Below are 18047 nucleotides of genomic sequence, written 5' to 3'. Positions count from 1 at the left end.
GAATCCCTCAGTGATGATGAGCAAACTGATTCTCCTGATTCGGTCAATTTTATTTACAAACCTCCTTCTAAAAGAAAACGCATTCAAAAATCTGCTACACATGCTCAAAATAATTTCAGTCCTGATAATAAGTCATTTGAAAAACATTTTCCTCGTTTAAATTCATCTACATCGCGTACAGTACCTGGATTTCAACGTGTTGATTCTGATCCATCAAACAGTAATTTAAATGCAAACGTTGAAGCGCCAAATGATGATACCAATGCGAATGATAAAACTTCAATTTTACGAGTTTTGGAAGAATTAGTTGAATTTTTAGGACTTAATGATTTTTGGAAAAAGATTATCAAAATGATTTTACCATTTATAGCTTCTTTACTTGATAAATTGAATTCATTTGGCCCCTTCATTGCTTCGTTGTTTTCTTTGTAATGGCTTCAAACGCGAAGAGTAACTTGAAAATTTTGCAGTGGAATTGCCGTAGCATCATTCCTAAAATAGATAGATTAAAAGCTTTAATTGGTTATAACAATATAGACATTATTTGTTTGAATGAAACGTGGTTAACTAGTTCAAAATTTTTACGTATTCCCAAATTTAATATTATAAGGAAAGATAGAGATACTTCATATGGGGGAGTATTAATTGGCATCAGAAATGATATTGAGTTTAAATATTTGGATTTTTCATTTGATGTACAATTTGAATATGTAATTATATCTGTGAAACATCACGAATGTGAATTTTGTATTATTTGCTTGTATGCTCCCCCTAATTCAACTATTTCAGTTTGTGAAATCAAAATGGTTTTAGATAATGTTCCAGCTCCCTATTTTATTTTAGGTGATTTTAACGCTCATAATTATTCTTGGGGTAGCGATAGAACAGATGGCCGAGGTTCTTTATTGTTGAATTTAATTGATGAATTTAATTTAAATATCCTCAATGATGGTTCTTTCACAAGGATTGCTGCTCCACCCCTACAAAATTCATGTATTGATTTATCTTTATGTTCTAGTAATTAATCTTTTATATCATCTTGGAAGATAATCCATGACCCAAATGGAAGTGACCATCTTCCTATTTTAATTCAAGTTAAAAGTTCTGCTAAGCGTTGTTATGGTATACTTCGTAGATTGGATACTAGCAACATTCATGTTTCTTTTTAATAATCTCATCCTGACTACTTTCAGGAACAAGGCAGGGGAATATACCTTGTTCTAATCATAAACAAGAATATTAAAAGCATGAATATCGCTATTCCCGGCCACGCCCATCTTTACCGTAACTTAGGATAGGGGAAGGATATGTTGATGTAGCACTTACTTAATGAGAGGCCACCGACTCAGCGACGCCCTCATAAGTGTTACGGAGGTGGGGGTTGGGAGGGGTATAAGGTCACGTCAGGATTCGCCTGAAAAGCTAGCGATGGACCCAGAGCATTTGTGATTAGGTGGTAATTATTTAGTCTTTTGAATGCCGGCAATCAAAAGAAAAAGCAACAGTTTATTTATTATATAAATAATATTTAGAGTAATGATTTTTTTTTTTTTTTTTTTTGCTCAATAGCCAGTAAAGAGCAAAAACGATCCCTCCAGGGTCATCGTTTGTAAAAAAGATAATAATGCACGTAAAACAACACATCCGACCGTAAAAAAAAACATTAAATTGCAAATCGGATGGTACGGTTTTTAGGAGAGTCGAAAAAGGAAGGAAGCGCGTTTGAACTAAACAATGAGGACAACACACTCTGTTTTTCTGCTCCAAATTATACAAATAGCAGAATCGATCCCTCCAGGGTCATCGAATGGTTAAAAAAAAGTACCCACAACTCATTGTAAGCTACATAACACCCGCCCGGATAGAACACGCGAACCGAACAAAAATATCAAACTCCGAAAAAACATTTTTCGTTCAAGAAACGACCGGAAGATCCACAACGAACAAAAATACGGTCCTTAAAACATACAAAAGAAAAAGTATCAAACTGGAACAAACTCACCGGATTGATTCTCTGAAATCCTGTGTTGCATGAATCTTCCGGACGGTTCGTTGCAAAGCATGGGGCAGCCAAAAACCACTTGATTCACAGTATCTACAACACGAGTCAACGAAATCATTTTTCCATTCTTCAAATTTTCCACTATCACTTTTTGAACATAACATTTGTATTCTAATATTAATAGACATTAAACCCGGGAAGATTTGTTTTTTTTTTTATTTTCCGTGTTACTGCAAGAATGTCTCTGCTCCATAAAGAAATATTATAAAATTGCATTATTTTTTCACCCATTAAAGAGTAAGTTCGTGGATTATATAAAAGGGTATAAAATACTCTGTATCTGAAAAAATACAGTACCCATCATTTTGACGTTTCCATATATCAGCAAATAGTGTACTGCTACAACTTTGAACAGATCGGGAGGATAGCAGTGCATGATAAAACCCCTCTAAACAAGCTCCAAACCTGGGGGTCAGATTTGCAATCGGAAGTTCGGGGATTATTTATCGTGCCAGTAACGTAAAACACGCGTGCTTTCACTACAGTCTTTAATTCAAGTTAAAAGTTCTGCTAATAATGAAAATTTAGAAAATCAAAATTTACAGGATTATACAAAACATGTGGACTGGACAAGATTTTCTGATTTAATGTCAATTTCATTAATCAATTTAGAAACTTATAGTTCTGTAGTTGAAAATTATGATCAATTCATTAAAATTTTAATGAAATGTTTACTCAAATCCCAGAAACAGAAAATAATACCACATGCTCAACGGGAAAGGCGACCCACTTTTTGGTGGGATAATGATTGTTCCAATGCTTTAAAAAATAAATCTAAAGCTTTTAAAACATTTCATCGATTTTGCACAAGAGAAAACTATTTGATATATTGTAGGGAAGAGGCTATATTTACACGTATTACTAAATTTAAAAAAAGGAATTACTGGAAAATTTTTATTAATAATCTCGATAAAGAAACATCTTTATCAACATTGTGGTCTGTTGCTAGAAATTTGAGGAATCGAGATAATACTTCGCCTATTGTATTGGAATATTCTGATAATTGGATTGATCAGTTTGCATCTAAAATTTGTCCTGATTTTGTACCTCGTCCTATAAATTTTAAAAATAATCATATCAATTATTTTCCTGAGTTGAGTTCTCCATTTACATTAGAAGAATTAAATTTGGCTTTATCTATTACTAATAACACAGCTCCAGGTATTGATAATATTAAATTTATTGTTCTTAAAAATTTACCATTTGAAGGAAAAAATTATTTGCTTTCTATATACAATTCTTTTCTAATTCAAAATATTTGTCCATTGGAATGGCGTTCAATTAAGGTAGTAAGCATTCTAAAACCAGGAAAAGATCCTTCTTTATTTGATAGTCGTAGACCAATAAGTTTATTATCTTGTCTTCGTAAATTAATGGAGAGGATGATTTTGAATCGTCTTGAATTGTGGGCTGAAAAGAACAATATTTTTTCTTCTTCTCAATTCGGTTTCAGAAAAGGTCGAGGTACTAGAGATTGCACAGCTCTTTTAGCTTCTCAAATCCAACTTTCTTTCAACAGAAAACAAGATGTTATTTCTACATTTTTAGATGTTTCTGGCGCATATGATTCAATACTTATTGATTTGCTTGTCCAGAAAATGAATAATTACAAAGTTCCTTCGATCTTGTCCAATTTCATTTACAATTTGTTTTCATTCAAAATTATGCATTTTTATCATAATAGTTCATCAAAAATGTCCCGTTATAGTTATTTTGGCCTTCCTCAAGGATCTTGTTTAAGTCCATTTTTATATAACTTATTCACAAGTGATATTTCAGACATAATTCCTAATAATTGTTATTTAATTCAGTTTGCTGATGATAAGGTCATTTCCGTTAGTGGAAAAATAGAGAAATTATTCGTCATTTCATGCAAATTTGTTTAGATAATATTGGATTATGGGCTTTTAATAATGGTTTTACTTTTTCGGTTCCGAAGACTAAATTTATTATATTTTCACGTAAACATTCCACCATTAGTGTAAATTTATATCTAAATGGGTTTGAAATTGAACAGGTATATGATTATAAATATCTTGGCATTTGGTATGACTCCGAATTGAACTGGAGCTCGCATATTACATATATTCAAAAAGTTTGTTCAAAAAGAATTAATTTTCTTCGTACCATTACAGGTACTTGGTGGGGAGCTCATCCTTCTGATATGATTACTCTTTACAAAACTACAATACGTTCTGTTTTGGAATATGGATGTTTTACTTTTGGTTGTGCTACTCAAACTTATTTTTCAAAACTTGAAAAAATCCAAATTCGCTGTTTAAGAATTTGTTTAAAATTAATGAATTCCACTCATACAAAATCTGTTGAAGTTTTAGCTGGCGTGGTTCCACTTAAATTCCGTTACGATGAATTGAATTCTAAATTTCTAATTCAATGTTTTAGTAATAATCATCCAATAATTGGAATTTTGAAAGATATACATGAAATAAATCCCACTTGTAAATTATTGAACTCATTTAATTATACTATTACAGAAAATATTGTTCCATTTGTTTCAAATTCTTTCTATGATTTTAACATTAATATCCACTCTTTTCATCCGTTGATTGATTTATCTTTACACATGGAATTGAAACAAATTCCAAATTATGCACATCATCATTTTTCAAAATTATTATTGGAACGTAAATTCAATGGATTTGATAGAAAGCGAATATTTTATACGGATGGATCGATAATTAATAATAATGCTGGTTTTGGTGTGTATCATGTAGATGTCACACATTTTTTCAAATTGCAATCCCCGTGTTCCATTTTTGTTGCGGAATTGATCGCTTTATATTTTACATGTAACCTTATAGAGCAGTACTCTCCAAATATTTTTATCGTATGTACTGATAGCATGAGTTGCATAAATGCTATTAAATCTATTAATTTTAATTATAAAACACACCATTTATTATTGTTGTTGAGAAATTTAATGTATAATTTACATAATCGAGGATTCCTTATTAAATTTGTCTGGGTTCCAGCTCATTGTCAAATATATGGTAATGAACAAGCTGATTATTTAGCTAAGATGGGTGCAACTCGTGGTATTATTTTTCATCGTGGTATTTTCTATTCAGAATATTTTGCAAAATTGAAAAGAGTCACAATGGACTTCTGGCAAATTCATTGGGATTCTAGTCATAAAGGTCGTTGGTGTCAGTCTATTTGTCCAATTGTGCATAAAAATTCCTGGTTCAAGTATTTATCTGTTGGTAGAAATTTTATTTGCCTTTTTTCCAGACTTATTTCTAATCATTATATTTGTAATAGTCATTTATATCGCATTAATATTGTAGATTCTAATTTATGTGACTGTGGCGAGACTTATCAAGATATAGATCACATTATTTTTCATTGCAAGAATTATGTTTTACCTAGAAAGAAAATTCTTGATAATTGTCAAACATTGGGTCACTCTGTACCTACATCCATTCGTGATATTATTGGCAGTAAATCTCTTTCTATGATGAAAATTATTTTTGAGTATTTAAATGAAATTTGTTATGTTGTTTGATACTGCCTTTTTTTAATTATCTTTTTAGAGTTCAAGAAAACATTCTCCTCGTTTGTCCCTCGACCACCACAGCCCAATGATGTTCTCCTTTCAAGATCTTGGCTCTGTTATGGATTATTTCCGGTTGAGCCTTTATTTTTAATTAGTCTTATTTTATAACGTTTTTGAAAAGATGAAGAGGTTTTGCGCCCTTTTGAGAAGTATTTGAATTAAAATCACTCAAAAGGGCTTTTCCCTCTTCCAAATTTTTTGTTAAAACCAATAAATAAATAAATAAATAAATAAATAAATAAATGAAATCCAGCGTCATATGAAAATTTTGGGTCAGCTAGGAGAACCAACGGGCTCTTGGAGCAGCATCCTGGAGCATCTCCTGTGCACGAAGCTTCCTGACGATACACTGTAGGCCTGGGAAGACCATGCGTTAACCGCCGACGATCCGAACTACGATCGCCTTATCGAATTTCTTCAGCGTCGAATGTGAGTGTTGGAATCCTTGTTGGTGAACAGTGAATCAATTGTCACCCAACACGCGGCAACAAAGACATTGTCATTTCCTATTCTTGTTGCAACAATTTTATTCCGCAACATCAGTTTATCATCACTTGAGCAGAATATGACAAAGATCGATCACCACGTGCGCAGCGATTTTCTGGGCTTCGCATTGTAATTTTCGAGAACTTTTTTCATGTTGGTAAACATTGACATACTATCGAACAGCATTTATAAAAGAAATTTGGTTTTGTGTTTAAAATAATTGATTAATCGCGTGTTGAAAAGGTTGCAACAATGTTGCGCCCTGTGATTGTCATGACAATTTTGCTTTGGATTTTGTCCTTATCCGCAACAGTTGCAACGAACGGTTGTAAACGAGCTTGCTTTGTTGTTTGTGTTTTGTCTGTTTTGATGACAATTTGATTCACTGTTGGTGAATCATCATAAGTCAGTATCTGCACCAAATGGGACCGCTCATGTCTAAAAAACGGCAGTCCCACTTTCGTGTTTCTTCGTGCGCATCCACTTCCGGTTCTAACAACAAATGTCCGGCATGCAACCAAGAGCGTGCGTTGATGAGATGTGTGAAATTCTACCACTTTTCGAAAACCAAAAGGCAGCAAATAGTTTCGAGCAAGCGTCTGTGCCACAATTGTCTCAAGGGAGACCACATTGCTCGAAATTGTCCGTCAAACTACAGGTGCAAGCACTGCAGCAAGCGTCACCATTCTATGCTCCACTCTGGCGAGAATTCTCGGCAAAATAGCGAACCATCTTCCTCTCGAACGTCCATGCCAACACTAGCTATTCAGTCCATCATTTCAGCGTTCCCAGGGTCGTTTTCAGTGCTTCCGCTCTACAGCCTGGTAAAGAAGTTTTCTTGTTAACAGTGTTGGTGAAGGTTGTCGACGCCTATGGTCAAGACCATTTTGCTCGTGCATTGCTCGATAGTGCTTCTCAGTCGAACCTAATCACCGAACGCTTGGCTCTCCGATTACATTTGAAAAGAAGTTCCGTAAACGTGACTATCCAGGGGGCTGGAAATCTGTCCAAGAAGGTGCGTGAGTCTATTTTCGCTCGTATCAAGTCAAAAAATGATGTTTTCGAATGCGGCGTTGAGTTCCTACTAATGGATACTGTGACTACTGGTCTACCAGCACAGGACATTTCCGTCAAGGAATGGCAAATTCCTGAAGATTTAGCGTTGGCTGATCCCACGTTCAACAAAAGCCAACAAATCGAAATGGTTTTGGGGGCTAAGCATTTCCATGCATTCTTCCCTAGTGCCGCTCGAATCCAGCTGGCCGAAAATCTTCCGATTCTAGTGGATAGCGTATTCGAATGGGTCGTTACGGGGTCAGCAAGCATGAACCATCCCGTTCAACAACAACCAGCCACTTCTAGCGTCGTCGCAGTCTCCATGCTGACTCTAGAAGAAAGTATGGAACGATTTTGGAAGACCGAAGAGCTCAAAATCATTTACGGCTACTTCATTGAAGAACGTCACTGCGAAGTTTTGTACTAATCTACCACGTGCCGGAAAGAAACCAGCTGGTATATAGTCCGGCCACGAAAACCCAATTTTGATGCGATGTTGGGAGAATCGAAGACCAGTGCTTTGCGACGTTTCGATCAACTCGAGCGGCGACTCGATCGGGACTAGCGATGGGCGATTTTGAATCGATGCTCTGAAAATCGATTTTTTTGTTACGATTAATCGATTTTTTGAATCGATGTTTGGAGTACTCAAAATCGAGTGAATCGATTTTCTTCATTCGATTTTTTGTTTCGATTCAAAATGATGTAATTGATTAGAATTTTTCAATGAGTTGACATAGTTTTGAATCAGCCTTGAAGTGTTTAATATATAATTTTTAATTTCAAACGTCATTCAATTGGAGGAATTTAACAATTACATATAATTTCATTTGGTCTTATTTGGAAGCTTGTTTTTGTAAATTATCATATGAGCTTGATAAACGAATCGATTCAAAAACATCGATTCAAATCATTCGATTTAATCGGTGAATCGATTCGACATATTGAATTTGAATCGATTCAGTAACATCGATGTTCTGGTCAAATATGCCCAACGCTAATCGGGACCAGAAATTAAAGGAGGACTATCACGACTTCATGAAGAAGTACCTCTACCTCGGCCATATGCGACTGGTCGAGACGGATGACGGAAATGACTCCCACACATGCGATTTACCCCACAACCCCGTGATAAAGGAGGGGATTACGACTACGAAGGTGTGAGTCGTGTTCAACGGCTCGGCCCGTACTTCAACCGGCTTCTCGCTCAATGAAGCCCTCTGCGTGGGTCCGGTGGTCCAAGATGACCTTCTCGCTATTATCCTCCGCTTTCTGACATACCTCGTAGCTCTCGTCGGCGATATAGCAAAAATGTACCGACAAGTCTTGCTGCACCCAGAAGATTGTCCTCTGCAACGAATCCTTTTTCGATTTTCTAAGGACACGCCCGTCCAAACATACGAGCTGCAAACCGTGACGTACGGTCTATCACCCTCCTCGTTTCTAGCTACGCGTACGCTGCAGCAGATTGCGACTGATGAAGGCGACGCAAATCCGCTAACTGGCCTTTCGGTCCCCAAAATCTTTTATGTTGACGACTACGTTGGTGGAGCAAACACTATTGAAGAAGCTTCCCAGCTTCGGGGGAGGTATCCGAAATACTGGAAAAATGCGGTTTCGTTCTGAGGAAATGGGCCTCGAATCGCCTGGAAGCGTTGCAGGGACTTGAAGATGACCAGATTGCGACTCAACCAAGTTTGCAATTCTGTCCGGACGAATCCGTAAAAGCGCTTGGAATACACTGAGAACCAGAAATTGATCAACCTGGTTTTGATTCCCAGATTCAGCCACGAGATGATCCTCCGACGAAGCGATCCATACTATCGGATATAGCTAGACTCTTTGATCCACTCGGCCTGATTGCTCTCCTGTTGTAGTTACAGCAAAGATCGTCTTCCTGTGGTAACTGTCCTGCGACTGGGACGAGCCTGTACCGCATACCGTTCGGCTGAAGTGGGAAAACTTTCGATACGAGCTACCGAAGATTGTAATCTACCGAATCAATCGATACGCCTTCTTGCCGGAGGCCAGAATAGAACTGCACACCTTTGACCTTTGCCGATGCTTCAACGTCCGCTTATGTCCGCTGTAAAAACACCCTGAGAACCGTCAAAATACGATTACTAGCATCGAAGAGCAAAGTCGCACCGCTTAAAAGACTGACCATAGCCCGCCTCGAACTGTGCGCTTGTGTCCTGGCTGCACATTTGCACCATCGATAAAGGAATCAATCAACGTCCACGTGTCCACCTCCTACTTCTGGACAGACTCAGCTCTCTGTTTGTACTTGCTTCGCGCTCCACCCAGTTTCTGGAAGACCTTCGTTGCCAACAGGGTGTCGGAGGTACAGCACTACACCCATGGTAGCATTTGGTGCCATATATCTGGTACTGATAATCCAGCAGATTTGGAATCACGAGGAATATCGGTAGAAGAATTCATTGAAAGTGCTATGTGGAAGCATGGTCCGTCATGGTTAGCTTACCCGCAGCAGTCCTGGCCGATCTCTAGTCCACCTGATGTCGTTGAGGACATCCTGGAGACAAAAAATGTGGTTGCATCCATCCAATCAACGCCAAGCGTCAACCCATGGTTCCTTCAATGGTCATCCTACAACCGGTTGCTCCAAGGTATCGCATACTGCCTACGCTTCGCTGCTAAAACTCGCTCTAAAGCCAGAACTCAGCCACTTGCAAACCCTACAGAGATCGACGTCGCTTACCGTCAAAGAACTTGCCTATCTCAGCTGCCCTACCAATCAAAAAACCCTGCCCTTCTCCCTAAGGGCCCTATTTTATAAGTCGAATCGACCAAAAGCGACTCGACTGGAGTCACTGTCGACCAAAAATTTCGCTCGATTCGGCTCTGTCACTCGAGCTTATCGACAGTTGTCACTCTATGTGACTGGATTACTATGGGAGTCGACGGGTGACTTCTGAAATATTCATGCCTACTTTGATCGACAATGACCTCAGACGAGTCACATGAATCTGCTAATAGAAATATTAGTAGCAGAACGCTAATGGCACTGTTCTCACAAAACTGAATTAGTTTGTTATCACCTTTAACTGTATCTTTTCATTGTTTGTTCGATGCCATGTTGTAGTGGATGATTTTAAAATTTATTTGACACTGAGGACCGATACTCAAGCTGTCAGCGCTTGGCAAACTAGATGTTGGTAACACGAACAGTAGCGACATTAGCCTTCTTAGGTTAATGCTTCTACTAATCTGCTCGATTTACAAAATAGACCCCTAAGAATCACCCATTAACGCGGTTAATCGGCGAGCACTTCCATCGGAAACTTGTCCACGGTGGCGGGCGTCTTCTTTTGTCCATGGTCCGCGAAGAATACTGGCCTCCCAATGGTCGCCGATTAGTCCACAGCATTGTCCGTAAATGTTTCCGTTGTTCACGTCAGCATCCGATTCCGGCACAGCAGCAAATAGGCCAGCTACCAGCTTCGAGAGTTTCGCCAAGTCGTCCGTTCTCCAATACAGGCGTCGATTATGCCGGTCCGCTATATAAACCCATCCATAAACGTACCGCCCCCGCTAGAGCTTACCTGTGCATATTCGTATGCTTTGTAACAAAAACCGTTCACCTAGAACTCGTTGGAGACCTATCTACCCAGGGATTTCTAGCGACCCTACGCCGGTTCATATCAAGAAGGGAAATTCTAGCCCACTTGTGCTCGGATAATGGGAAAAATTTCGAAGGTGCGAACCGTGAACTGGTTGAGCTGTTTGCCAGATTCAGGAGCAATGTTGAACAGAACGTAATCGCTTCTACCTGCTCCGAGCAAGGAATTACATGGCACTTAATTCCCCCCAAGGCACCACATTTCGGTGGCCTATGGGAAGCGGAGGTCAAGACTGCTAAACGACATTTATTTCGTCAGTTGGGAAGTACAAGATTGTCCTTTGATGATTATTACACTATTCTGCACCAAATAGAAGCTGTGATGAACTCTCGTCCTCTGCTGCCAGTAGTTAAAAAGAAGCGGCCGAATTCTATAATAAACAGACTTTAAATGACCTGCAAGAATTTATTAACCTTCGGGTTGTCGCGCTGTTGTACTTTGTACAACAGTTGTGATTTATATGCTATCATTTTGCAACAAAGATATCGATCTACACCAAACCAAAATGTATTCCTCAAGAATCTTCTTAAGAACAATGCTCGACAGTTTTTATTTACAGTATGGCCCTTTATAATACGGAAAAATCAACAAATGTACATGGAAGTCGCATAATAATGAACGCACTATATACGGTTCAAGGAAACCACAGTTTCAAATCGTTATATCTCAAAATCCAGATAATATAGAAACTTGGGGTCCTTAGTAAAATTGTTCTGAAGTTGAAGCGCAACCTGATGGTACCTCATTTAATTTGGAATTTGGCCGCTAGGTGACACTAGAGGTCATGGAAGTTTTACTTTTGTTTTGCAGATATCGCAGGAGCCAGTCCATTTAGAAAGATGGTGTCTTCGGCAAAGTTATTTAGTATGTTAAGGACTATCATTGTTCAAGCTAGTTAATTCAAAATATTGCCACTAGGCGGCACTAGTGAGCATGAAACTTTTATTTGCAGATATCTCAGGAACCTGACCACTTAGAAAGATGGTGTCTTCGGCAAAGTAGTTCAGTGGCTCATGGGCTATCATTATTTGAACCAAAAATAGGATATTTTGCCACCAGGCGGCGCTAGTGAGCATGAATTTTTTGTTTTACGAATACTGACTGATCTTGACTTTTTAGACAGGCACCTTCGGCAAAGTTGTTCAGAAGCTCAGGGATTATCATTATTTTACAAAATCTCGAACTTTAAGGATGAAACAAAGAAAGAATTTGAGCTACTGAACAACTCTGTCTAAGACGCCATCTTTCTAAGTGATCAGGCTCCTGAGATATTAGCGAAACAAATAGTTTATGCTCACTAGCGCTGCCTGGTGGCGAAATTTTGAATCAATAAGCTCAAACCATGATAGTCCTTGAGTTACCGAACAACTTTGCCGAAGACGCCATCTTTCTAAGTGGTCAGGATCCTGAGATCTGCGGAACAAAAGTTTCATGCTCACTAGCGCCACCTAGCGGCAAAATCCCGAATTTCATGGTTCAAATAATGATAGCCCTTGAGCTACTGAACAATTTTGCCCAAGACGTCATCTTTCTAAGTGTTCATACTCCTGCGATATTCGCAAAACCAAGGGTGTTGTACAAAGTACAACGCGCGACTACTCGCGTTACAAAAATTCGCGCGACGACCGAAAGGTTAATCAAATCCATTCCAGAACTTCTCTTAAAATGTTCTAGGGGAATACCCTCTATTCGAAGTTTTTCCAAGAATAGCGTTTAAAACAATAGAGACTCTTCATTTCGTTAGCGATATCATAACATTCTTTAAAGCGTGGCATTCCGTAAGAGACATAAGTTGACAAATCTATTCAGCACTTCCTATCGAGAATATTTCAGACCGTTCATTGGAACCATTATTATTTCTCGATTACTTTTTCAAATCGACGTAAGTAACTTCCATACGGTTTTGAGAAAATTAATTCAGAAGAATCACAACCTGTCTTCTAAAACTGTTTTAAAATGAATCACTGATATTTCGTATTTCGATATCCAGTTAGAAAACCATGGACCAATGCACGAGTTCATTCGTTGACGTTTTAGCGGCACCGTGTTATTTATGGGACCGTAACAACCAGTGAATCCAACACCGCTCTAACGTCAAATTCACTGGTTTCCATGGTCACGTTAATAACACGGCACGCTCAAACGTCAAATAGTCAACTCGTGCATCGGTCCATCGGTCCATGCACGAGTTCACTAATTTGACGTTTGAGCGATGCCGAATTCACTTGTTGCCATCGTCACGTAAATAACACGGCACCGCTCAAACGTCAAATAGTGAACTCGTTCATCGGTCCATGGACCGATGCACGAGTTCACTAATATGACGTTTGAGCGGTGCCGAATTCACTTGTTTCCATGGTCACGTAAATAACACGGCACCGCTCAAACGTCAATGAGTGAACGCGTGCATTGCACTATATCACATTTCATACCGAAGAAATAGTTATCCAACAAAAAGTTAGAAGATGGTGTAATAAATCCGTCCTTTTTCGAGATATATGTGAAAAAACATTGAAGGTCGTTCGCCACCCTGGCGAAAATCCTGGCCACGCCCATGCCCTCAGCCCGTTCGGAAGGTTCACCACCACCATCGTCGTCACAGCCAATTTCAGCCTTATCTGTTTGTTCAGTTACTATGACTATGAAGCCAGCCATGTGCCCTTGTGCCTTAGCAAATATCAACTTGCAGTTCACAGTGTGGAATGGCAAAACTTGACGCCCTAGCTGCCGAAGAACTAAGGAACGAGCTGTTGAATGAATCACTTTTATTAATTTCCGTTCGAGATTCCTTCTCTGCTGCGTTCTGCTGGCTGAGTTCTGGGCGTCGAGATTGTTGCAAAACGGACCGATCCAGTTGAAGACGGGAAGAACACCAGCCCTGGATTGACACGTTCCGCTCAGGGAAATCGCTCGGATCCCATTTCCTCTTGGCTTGTTGCCATCGGGATGTCGTTGTTGTCGAGTTTTCTCAAGTCCGGAGGACCGGAGAAAAGGGAATCGATGGGAACGGAAAGCGAAGGAGTTTTCTTTGCGCAATTCATTTAGCGTGTTTCAATATTTGCAACTTGTTATCAACTTTGGGTCTATTGGTTTTGAGCTGCTCTGTAGTTATCAGCTTGGTTTTGCAGTTTGACGGAATTTATTTCGAACGGAAAGGAATCCTGTCGATTAGAAGATTGGCAGTTATTGGAGTCAGAATGGGAATGCGTTGCCACAGGAATCAAGGTTGGTTTTGGTTACTGATCAATTGATTTACAAAGAAGTTCAAAAAGAAGAGATAAGGAGTATATTTAAGTTGAGCAGATTAATTGATTCTTAACCTAATTTTTTTTAGGAATTTGAGGATGTATGAGTTGGAAATTGAAATAAGTTAATATAAGGGGTGTTGAGATGGTATATGTATAACAAAACCAGACGATTTTTTACCTGAATAGTTATTCTTAAGGAATACGAAACAGAAATATATATATCAACAAGTTATAGTAGAAAACGCAGCCAGTCGAATATATTCCGTTTTTAAATATATAAAAATTACAGTTAGTCACACCCCGTTCTGGAATTAACCAAGCCCCCTGGCAAGCCTTTCTAACAATAAAAATATTTCCCTGAGCCTTGATTTGACATGAGAAATAGGATAGGAAACAAAAAATGAAACCAACAAATCTCCTCCTTAAGCCCCTAACATTATTAGGAAATCGAAAATTATTAATTCAGTTAGACCCTCTCCTTCTCCTCTACTGAAATCACACCATAAAACTACCCCTTACCCTCATAACGGGGTTTAAAAGAGGTTCATAATGAAGAGAGCAGGTGTGCAGGAGGATTCAGATATCTCAAATTGAACTTGAATTGTTTAACATGAGGAACATTCAGAAGAATTAGAAAAAAGAGAAATCTGATATTCACCCCCTTACGCACCGCTTGTAAATCCCTTCCAAAAGCCCTGGAAAACATTTTTGCCCCCCAAAAACCCTCTCTGACTACCACTCTGTATAAACTACCCCTTAACCTCATAAGGGGTGTTAAAAAGAGGGTTGTTATGGAAGGAGAGGGTTTCAATTTGAAATAGAATGTGAATTGTTTAACATGATGAACAATGAGAGGAAATAGAGAAATTATTACAAAGCGAGTTCATTTGTGGGTACTTAAAGTGGGCCATAATGAAGGAAGGGGGGTCATAATGAATTTCAAGAAAATTAATAGACATTTTCAATAGGATTTGAATTGTTTCACATGGGGAACATTAAGAAGCAAAAGGAAATAAAAAAAGCAGCAGATTCCACCATTACAGCACTATTTTTTATCTAGTATTCCTTGGAAAACCGTTCAAACAACCCTGGTACATAAATGTTGTTCTCCTAAAAACCTCACGACCACTTATAAACCACCCCTGAACTTCGTCAAGGGTAGTAAAACTGGGGTCATAATGGAACAAGGGGTAATTCAAAATGCGTGTTGGGAGGATTTAAAGATATTTGACAAAGAAATTGAATTGTTCAATTTAAGGAACAGAGAGAGAAAATAAAAAATAAAAAACAACTAATCCCTCCTTACGCTCCACCAGGAAGCTGGTATGACCCTGTTCCTCTGGAAATCCCTTCAAACAGTTTTCGACACTGATAAATGTCCCCTTAACGATCAACGCTCCGTCATCGTAATCATCGTCATCATCGAAACTTCAAAAGCAGTTTTTCTGTACAAAACTAAAAATTATTCGATGAAAATGTGAACACATTTTTCTGTAAATTTTATTGATTATGAACTAAAAACTGCTTTTGAAAATTACGAAATTCAGGACGAATCCTGCACCCTTAACCTCATAAGAGGGAATACAAATGGTGTCCTAATGGAAAGGGAGGTTGTAATGTAATGTTGGTGTTATCATGAAAGTTAGGGTCATAGATGAATTAAGAGATTATAGCAAGTATGTGGTAAACACATTAGGAAGTATTGAACAAATAACTCTTGTGTACACATTTGTTCGTCCAGAAAAACGCACTGGTTGAAATGCTCTTCGCCTGATGAGGTTTGCGGTGGCGGCTTCTTCGGGGTCTTCTTCATCGCGGTGATCTCTGAAACTTGGTGGGGTTTTGCTTAGGAACTGCTTTCTTTTTCACCTCCTCATTCGCGGATGCCAGCCACATCCACAGTTTCCCGGGATTTCACTTCACTCTTGCCAATCTTGCCGACATCGCGGTTGTAGTTTCCGCCGATGTATTTCTCGACCACATGCAGGGAGGACTCGTTCCGTTCGTTAAGAGCGGCGATGGCGGCCACAACCATCTCATTCTCATGTGGACTACTTCCTCTTCTACTTCTTAGCGGCGGCAGTGGTGATGGCTTTGGCTTCAGACGGCATCTTCTCTCGATCGGTCGACGGTCAGTTTGATTTGAGCGAAGCAAGACAAACGCTCCTTCGCTATCGATGTCTGTGCCTGAGAAGCACGCCCAGTTAGAGCAAGCCTGCTGAGATGCGATCCAAGTGGAGAGTGAAAAGCAAATGACGTCAACTTTTCTCTAGCACCCATAGCATAGATTTGCTTGAAATCAATGTTCTCTTTGGACAGGTATGTGGGATTCAGTAAGTAAACGACATGAACCTTTGATGCCTTGTCTTTCGATTAAGGTGCTGATGAAGAAATTTCGTTACGCCAGCGCCAACGTAACGCTCTTGATTTTGAAACTCCAATTTCACTTCTGTATACAAAAGAAATACGTAGTCCTACGTCAAAACTACTGATAAATGCGGTAGCCATTTGAAATAGTGGTTTGTATTTTCACCTTAAATAGTCAATTGTTAATTCGGCCTAACAACCTTTTCGCCCTGATGACATTCATCCTAATGACTTTCGGCCTGACGGCCTGCTCCCCCAGGATATATTTCAAAAAGTATTAAAGTACAAATCACTGGACTTTTCTAGAAGGTTTTTAACCCAAATAGTCCTTCAATTTTTTAAGTGGAAATACCTAGACAAATCCTGTAATAATCTCAAGGTGTATCCATATAGAAATAATTATAAAAAAAACATTTGGGAAAATTCAGGGAAAAACTTTCTCTAGAGAAAATTAGAAGCAACGCATGAATGCGAAAAACGATAATTTGGATAACCAATCCCGTGGAAAAGTATGCAAAAATTTTTGAGAAATTTCCGTAAAAAACTTGGAGTAATCTCGAAAAATTCTACTTAAAGTATTTAAGAAATTACAGATAGAAGTTGAGAGGACTTGGAGAATGAAATTCTTAAATAATATATGGGATCAATGGAAAAAATCCCCGAATTGTTGATGAACTTTATTGAAAAGTTTGAGGAGTTCTGAATAAAAAAGGCCTGCAGTAATTTCTCACTATTTGTATGGTAAATATCGTGCAAAATTTTTGAATAGAAGAAAAAAATGGATTTCAAACGAAGAAAGACTTCATAAAGTATATCAGGGTTCAGCTTTTCTGCAATTCCTGAATCCCTGGAAATAAAAATCTGAAAGCAAAATCTAAGAATTCTGGAAAATATCGTGGATGATTACCAGGAATACTAAATAATGACTTAGAATCAGTTTCATAAGAGTGATATCTGATGAAACATTTTTAAGAATTAATGAGGAACTTTCAAAGGGCATCTACTTAAGAATATCTGTATCGCTGCAGAAGCTTTTTGGCGTTCTGAACCAATCTTCGGAGGATTTTTCTCATTTGGGTTTATCACTAAAGGATAGCCTGGAACGATTACCAGAGTAGTCATAGGAGCAGTTTTAGGAGATTTGATTAAGATTCAATCTGCAAAATACTTGACCGATTAAAAAAAAATTGGTCGAATATCATGAAACATTACAATATATCATGAATTTTTTAAATATTAAAAAAAAATCGAAAAAAGAATTGACAAAACTCTGCAGAAGTTTCTGACAAAATTTCTGAAGTATTCTTTAGAACGAATCTCTGGAGAGGTTTCCGACTGAATCCCTTGAAATATCCATGAAGAACTTTTTGAAGAAATATTTGAAAATCCCTGGATAAAACCTATGAGAAATTGTTGTAGACTTTGAACATAGAGGATTTTGAGGAAAACTCAAAGAAGTTTTAAGTAGTTTTTAAACGAAAATCGATTCGAAATCCTGGAGATGCTTCTGAAGACAAGCTCAAAGAATTATGTAATATAAGCTTGTTAAAATCAGGTTGGAATTGACGAAGATTGAAGAAATTCGTGCTGCAATTTCTGATGAAATT

General features: G+C 38.3%; 1 protein-coding gene across 4 annotated transcripts in view; it reads left to right on the top strand.

The window, feature by feature from the left end:
* LOC5568377 (cubilin) overlaps positions 1 to 18047 on the top strand; it is a 245578-nt gene that overhangs the window by 98325 nt on the left and 129206 nt on the right. The window lies entirely within an intron of this gene.

The sequence above is a fragment of the Aedes aegypti genome, chromosome 1 (assembly GCF_002204515.2).
Source record: "Aedes aegypti strain LVP_AGWG chromosome 1, AaegL5.0 Primary Assembly, whole genome shotgun sequence".
In the NCBI taxonomy this organism is placed as follows: domain Eukaryota; kingdom Metazoa; phylum Arthropoda; class Insecta; order Diptera; family Culicidae; genus Aedes; species Aedes aegypti.
This window is presented reverse-complemented; position numbering and strand designations above follow the sequence as displayed.